We start from the raw sequence: 6712 nt of genomic DNA on the forward strand, positions 1-6712 counted from the left end.
TAAGGTGACTTGCTATCCCAAAAATGATGGACTGTCATTCCTTGGAGAATAGACGGCCATCTGCCATGAATGTGTGAGTCAAGGTTCCTGCATTGCAGGGGGTTGGACTAGGTGACCCCTGGGGTCACTTCCAACTGTACAATTATATGATTCTAAATAGTACACCGATCTAATACAGACTTATGTGTATGTAAGCTCAATTCTTTCAGCTCCACCTACCAGCAAAATGTAGAGCTAGCCTCCCTCTCCAATATTACTGACTCCAAGAATTCCAGCTTTCTTTTTTGGCTATTCATTTTGGTTGGAAATTTGTATGTGCCACACTCTTTTAATTCCATCCAGATAGCTACATACCTAAGCAATGATCCTTCTTTACATGCTTGGAGCATAGTGACTGGCAAAGTAACTGTAAGTGGTGCATTTTACTTCTAACTCAATTTATTCCACATCTAAAGCAGTCTGTTGGCATCTGTTTCTCTTTAGATTTAAAGAGTGTTGCTAAGGATCTTTAATGTTTGCAACTGACAAACACCTGCTTCACCATTTATTTAGAAGCCTGCTCACAGTACAGTACTTGACACCACAGGAAGTTCGAGAAATGCTAGCTAAATCAGTTTTATTCACCTTTTTCTCCAGTGTGGAGAACAAAAGGCTCTACAGACAAGTGACAGTGGTATGTGGAGTTCTGAAAGTCAGCAATCATATTTTCCTCAAAAGACGGGCAACACCCAAGGTATGTGTAGACTTGTAGCAATTTCTGCTTATCAATAGAAGCGGCATAAACATGCAATAAATTATTTTATAATAACACTTTGAATTGTGCTCGGAAACGTACTAGGAGCCAATGTGGATCTCCCAGGACCGGAGTTATGTGGTCCCGGCGGCCACTCCCAGTCACCAGTCTAGCTGCCGCGTTCTGGATTAATTGCAGTTTCCGGGTCACCTTCAAAGGTAGCCCCATGTGGCGTGCATTGCAGTAGTCCAAGCGGGAGATAACCAGAGCATGCACCGCTCTGGCAAGACAGTCTGCGGGCAGGTAGGGTCTCAGCCTGCGTACCAGATGGAGCTGGTAGACAGCCACCCTGGATACAGAATTAACCTGCACCTCCATGGTCAGCTGTGAGTCCAAAATGACTCCCAGGCTGCACACCTGGCCCTTCAGTCCTCCACACCTGCCTGCCTCCTGTCCCCTAAAAACAGTACTTCTGTCTTGTCAGGATTCAACCTCAATCTGTTAACCGCCATCCATCCTCCAACCGCCTCCAGGCACTCACACAGTGAGTAGTAATTGTCCTTTAGTTATCTGTTCTGTTTTAAAGGGTGGTGGGTTTTTTATTTTTTAATCTGTTGTAAAGAATGTCTTGTGCAAAGAATGGTATATAAACCATCTAAATACAGAGCTTCAGGCATCATTAGTCAGCTAGTCTGACTGCCAAATTGCTCAGACTGGCAAGCCAACTTGAAGGACGGCTGTTATATTAACCTAGCTAGTGTTCTTTCATCAGGGTAGCACTGCAGAGTAGCAATGATTGGGATCCTGTGAACAGGAACCTGTGGGCTGCACTGGAAGCACATAGATTGAGATGTGTGGGTCCCGCTATCAGATTTCTTGGTCTGAGCACACTAGCATCTTACACAAAGAGGAACTAAGACCTATCACAGCGTTTTCTCGGGGAGAATGCACACACACTCCCCTTTGCAAATGTAGCACAACTGCACAAAATGCATCTTTTTTCCAAAACAAACAAACCACACCCCAAAAACCTTCTTTCCCTTTTCTTGTCTGTGGTGTTAGAGCAGGAAGGGAGACAGCAGGCAAAGCATTCTCCAACCCTTCTCTTCGTTTCAAGTGGAGAAAGGTTGAACACCACCACCTGGTGTGAAGCTGAGAAATGACAATTTGGGAATGTTTAGATTTGAAATAGGAATGGAAAGCATACAGCCACATCTCTTCCCCCCCCCCCACACACACCCAAGGGATGGATCAGGGCATATGTGGTGTGTCCTTTTATCATGCAACAAATCCATGAATGATCTGGGGTTAAGAATGAGCAGTGAGATGGCAGGTTTGTTGATGGCTCCCAATTATTCAGGGTGGTAAGGATGAAAGATGATTGCAAAGAGCTCTGTACTGGGAGAATGGGCATTAAAATGGCAGGAGCAGTTAAATGTAGGAGTAATGCACATGAGGGCAAAATGTAATTTCACTCACACAGTGATGGGGTCTTAATTGGTGGTGACAGACAACAAAAGGGATCATGAGGCTGTGGTGGATATAGCTTATAGCACAGGCATAGGCAAACTCGGCCCTCCAGATGTTTTGGGACTACAACTCCCATCATCCCTAGCTAACAGGACCCGTGATCAGGGATGATGAGAGCTGTAGTCCCAAAACATCTGGAGGGCTCAGTTTGCCTATGCCTCATATAGCACATTGAAAATCTGACCAACGTTGTGGCAGCTATAAAAAATAAACGTTGAGTTCTATGTTACAGATCTTAAAGAGAATAAAACTGCCATCGTTGCCCTGCCTTCCTTTAAATTTACTGTGTGACTACACCTACAATGCTATGTACAGCTCTGGTTATTGCATCTGTAAAGAGATAGTGCAGAAAACAGCAACCAAAATGATCGGCAGGCTGGAACAACCCCCTGCAAACAAAAATTGTGATGTTTGAGGCAGTGGAGAAACATGTAAGTTATGTAAGAGCAGAGGTTTGACTCAGTTTTTTTTAGAAGAGAAGTGGTTTCCTGCTTCGGGTAGATATTCCTATGATAGTTCTGCACCAACTTCTGCAGAGTAGAATCATTGAATTGGAAGGGACCCTGAGGATCATCTAGGAACATCAACTGTAGAAATATGCATTTGTCCCATAATGGAATCAAACCTGCAACCTTGGCATTATCAGCACCACACCCTAACCTTCTGAGCTATCCAACAGAGTATACCAGGCATAGGCAACCTTCGGCTCTCCAGATGTTTCGGACTACAATTCCCATCATCCCTGACCACTGGTCCTGTTAGCTAGGGATCATGGGAGTTGTAGGCCAAAACATCTGGAGAGCCGAAGGTTGCCTATGCCTGGAGTATACTATTACTATTAGATTGATTGATCTATTATATCATTAGTTGCTTTCCTTACAAATGTGACCGAAAGCAACTTATATTAAAACATTTTCTGTTGACATAAAAACCCGGCTTTTTCTCCACAGAAATAGAGATGTCTTAATAGAGAAAATGTGGCATAGGTGTGGTCAGCAGTGTCATTATTTGTTGAGACAAAGTTTTATGAAGTTGGTGTGATAGAAGGTCAGGTTGTTCTTTTCCATAGAAAGATACATCATGGGGTTTAACGGCTAAATAAACATGACTACAAGGAACCAAGTAAAAAACCAACATTTCAATAAACCCAGTACTTCCGCAGTAAAAGGAAAAAAGAGGGCAGTTAAATTTTAACTCATGGGAAAGAAAAAGAAATTGTAGGAAATAAACATGGAAAAGCAGAAGTTAAAAACCATCAAGGTGAACTGGAACTAGAACAGGGTTTTGATTTGGGCTGGGGTTTTTTAAGTACCAACAAAAGTGTTTAAAATATATTGGTTCATGTTATCCCAGAGAAGATGCTGCTGATTCAGAAACATCAAGTACTTTTAAATGAAGCTATTTTTATTAAAGCTTGAAAAACAAAGAAAGAAAAAACAATATAGAAATACCAAGTTCTGAAGGAACCAAACAGTCATTTCTGGGAGGAAAGGTTACTTACTATCAAACAAAAAAAAACCCACTCAGAAGTGTCATATACTATAGAGGAAGGATAATCTGTTAAAGGGAATAATAATAAAAAATGAATGCTCCTCTAAACTCGTTGACATTTATAGGACACCAATCTATCAAATAGAGGCATATATCTAGATATATTTATATAGATGTTCTTCCCAAAACTCACTAGGAAGCAGAAAGAGTTTATACTGGCCCTTGTGAGGTATGTAACTAGATATCCAGAAGCAGTTGCTTTCGTTTTCACAGATATATTGGCAAAAGTCTTGTTAAACAACATTTTTCATATTAGAAACAATTGTATGGGTACTGAACCAATTAAGACTGTGCATATGGGGCCATAAGCTTCCTTCTCTCACTGTTCATAGTGCATTAAAGTGGTTTTATATGCAGCATGAAAAACCAATTGAGAACGGTCTTCAACATATGCAAGTGCTTTTCTTCTAGAAAAAACAGGTGCTGGTACTGCGCACCCAGAAAAAAAGCACAGAACATTTCTATCAAGTACCTTCTGTCTACCTGAAACATCTGCATGGGATACATTTCAAGGATCCATTTCTGATTGATCAGAATCTAAATATGACCGACAGACTGAGACAGTCAATTATAAAGTGAAGCTTGGAAACAGGCTAGTGAGTCACATAGTCTCCTCCACCTGATCCCATTGTAATTTGACTGCAAACAGATACAGTACAGGTATATTGTTGTGAGTGCTTCAGCATAGGATTTGTAGGTTACCTGGAGCTGTCCAGCCACATGTTCCTTTGCACATTCTGCTATGTAACCTAGCTGCCCAACTAACACAGGATCAGGAAAATCTATACTTGCATTTGGTGGTTCCATTCTATGCTAGATCTGAAATGTAGGCCATTTTGATGTTTATTGTTGAGTCATGCAAATAAATGTATACTTGTTTGTATGTATCTAGGTTGCCTCTGGCTGTATTTTGCAAACCAGATTGCGCCCACATTGGCGTTGCATGGTTCAGCTGCTGGTTGTTTAGTTGACCTTCTTCAGAGGAGCTAGAAGAATAGAGAAAGCTGAAAATAAGAAGTAAATGCTCTCAGCTTAGGTTCTGTTCCTCAAAGCCTAGAATACTCACTTATGTAAGTGAAGCTAATTTTGACTTTTGTTGGTCTGAAGTGTTAAAAAAAATAATTTAATAGATTGCAATAGTATGAGTGTACACAGTTTCCCTTCTAGTCTGGTCTCCTTTGTTCAGCAAAGTATCCCGAAAGGGACTTTAAAAACTGAAACATCACACCCCCATGATAAACACTCTAAAGGCTGATACACATCAGGGTTGTTGAGGTTTATGATAGAGACATCTGCACAGTCCTGGACATTGTTCTCAATTGTTTCAGTTTGTTCAGCATAGGAAGCTAATGCATTCCCATTTACCTTGTGGGAGCATCGGTGCATACAACAGCATGAACAATTGCAGGCCTGAGTCCATAGTACTCCTACTTAATGTAAGTTAAACATGGAACAAGTGAATCTGGAGTTGCAGATTTGGAGTGGTTTTCAGACATAACAGCAAAGCATCGTATATAAGTGTGTATCTGAAGAAGTGTGCACGCACACGAAAGCTTATACCCAGAACAAAGTTAGTTGGTCTCTAAGGTGCTACTGGACAAAAAAAAAAAAAATTATTTCCATTGTATATAAGTGCACCTAATAATTTTATAGATGGCAACCACTTTGAAATTTTTTAAAGGTATTAAAGTGATTTACACATGCTTCCAAATAGAAAATAAACCTGTTATCTGTTGGCTTCTTCCATCAACACTGCAACCATGGTGACACTTGTGGAATGACATGATGCTGCCAGGGAGCTACTGAAAGCTTGCAAGGACATTATCATAGAGGCTACTTAAAAAATAATAATAATAGATGAATGGATACTGTAATCTGCTTTTCGCCAAACATACTTGACCTATACATAATCATGCATGTCATTTATTACTGAATTCACAAAGGGGTAGTCTATTAATTTGTTCCTGCAAACTGTACATACTACAGCTGTAAAGAGATAATTTCCCCCTTTCCCCATGCTCTTTGACTTCCTGCCAGAGCAGCACCACTGGGGGATACAATATTCTACCCACCATTATATTACAGTTGGTGAGGAGAGGGTGAATGGCTTTTCCTCACAGCAATGGGAAATAGGACTTGGGTGAGGTATGTGCCTTAGCTGTGCAAACATCAAGGAAACTTAACCAGCAATAATATTCTACTGTTCAGAACATACCTGGTAAAGGGTTTCGCAGGAGAGCAGAAGAAGTGTGCTGGAGGCAAACAGCATGTGATCAAAAAGGTCATTCAGTGCACCCATACATGAGAGTCAGACTCTTCACTGCTACAGCTATGGTTTACTGTGACTGTAGCTGACAATAATTTCCACGGTAGTTCTTGCACCTATTCAACCTGCCATGACACATGAATTACAAGGTTCTGCCCTCCCTTACTTTCTCCTCTAACTTCTGAGCCACACTAGAAACAGAATCATAGAATTGTAGAGTTGGAAGGTACCATGAGGGTCATTAAGACTCTCCTGCTCTTAAGCCTAAACTTTCTTTTTCATTACTGCTACTACTGTATTGTGAATTGACATGGTTGCAAACTGATCGCTCTGTTCCTTGAAAATAACAATAGAAATACATGCATCGGTTGGATAGCTCAGTTGGTTAGAGCATGGTGCTGATAATGCCAAGGTTGCCGGTTCGATTCCATATAGGGCAGCAACTAACTGCATATTCCTGCATTGCAGGTGGTTGAACTAGATGATGCTCAGGGTCCCTTCCAACTATGATTCTTCTACATCTTTTTAAAAAACAACAACTGTGCAGATGTCAGGCCAGCCTCACCAGGGCTCAGCCTCACCAGGGTCCTAATCGCTGCTCATACTACCAACCCGCCTCTCAACTACTCCCA

This window comes from Lacerta agilis, chromosome 5, assembly GCF_009819535.1.
Source record: "Lacerta agilis isolate rLacAgi1 chromosome 5, rLacAgi1.pri, whole genome shotgun sequence".
NCBI lineage: Eukaryota > Metazoa > Chordata > Lepidosauria > Squamata > Lacertidae > Lacerta > Lacerta agilis.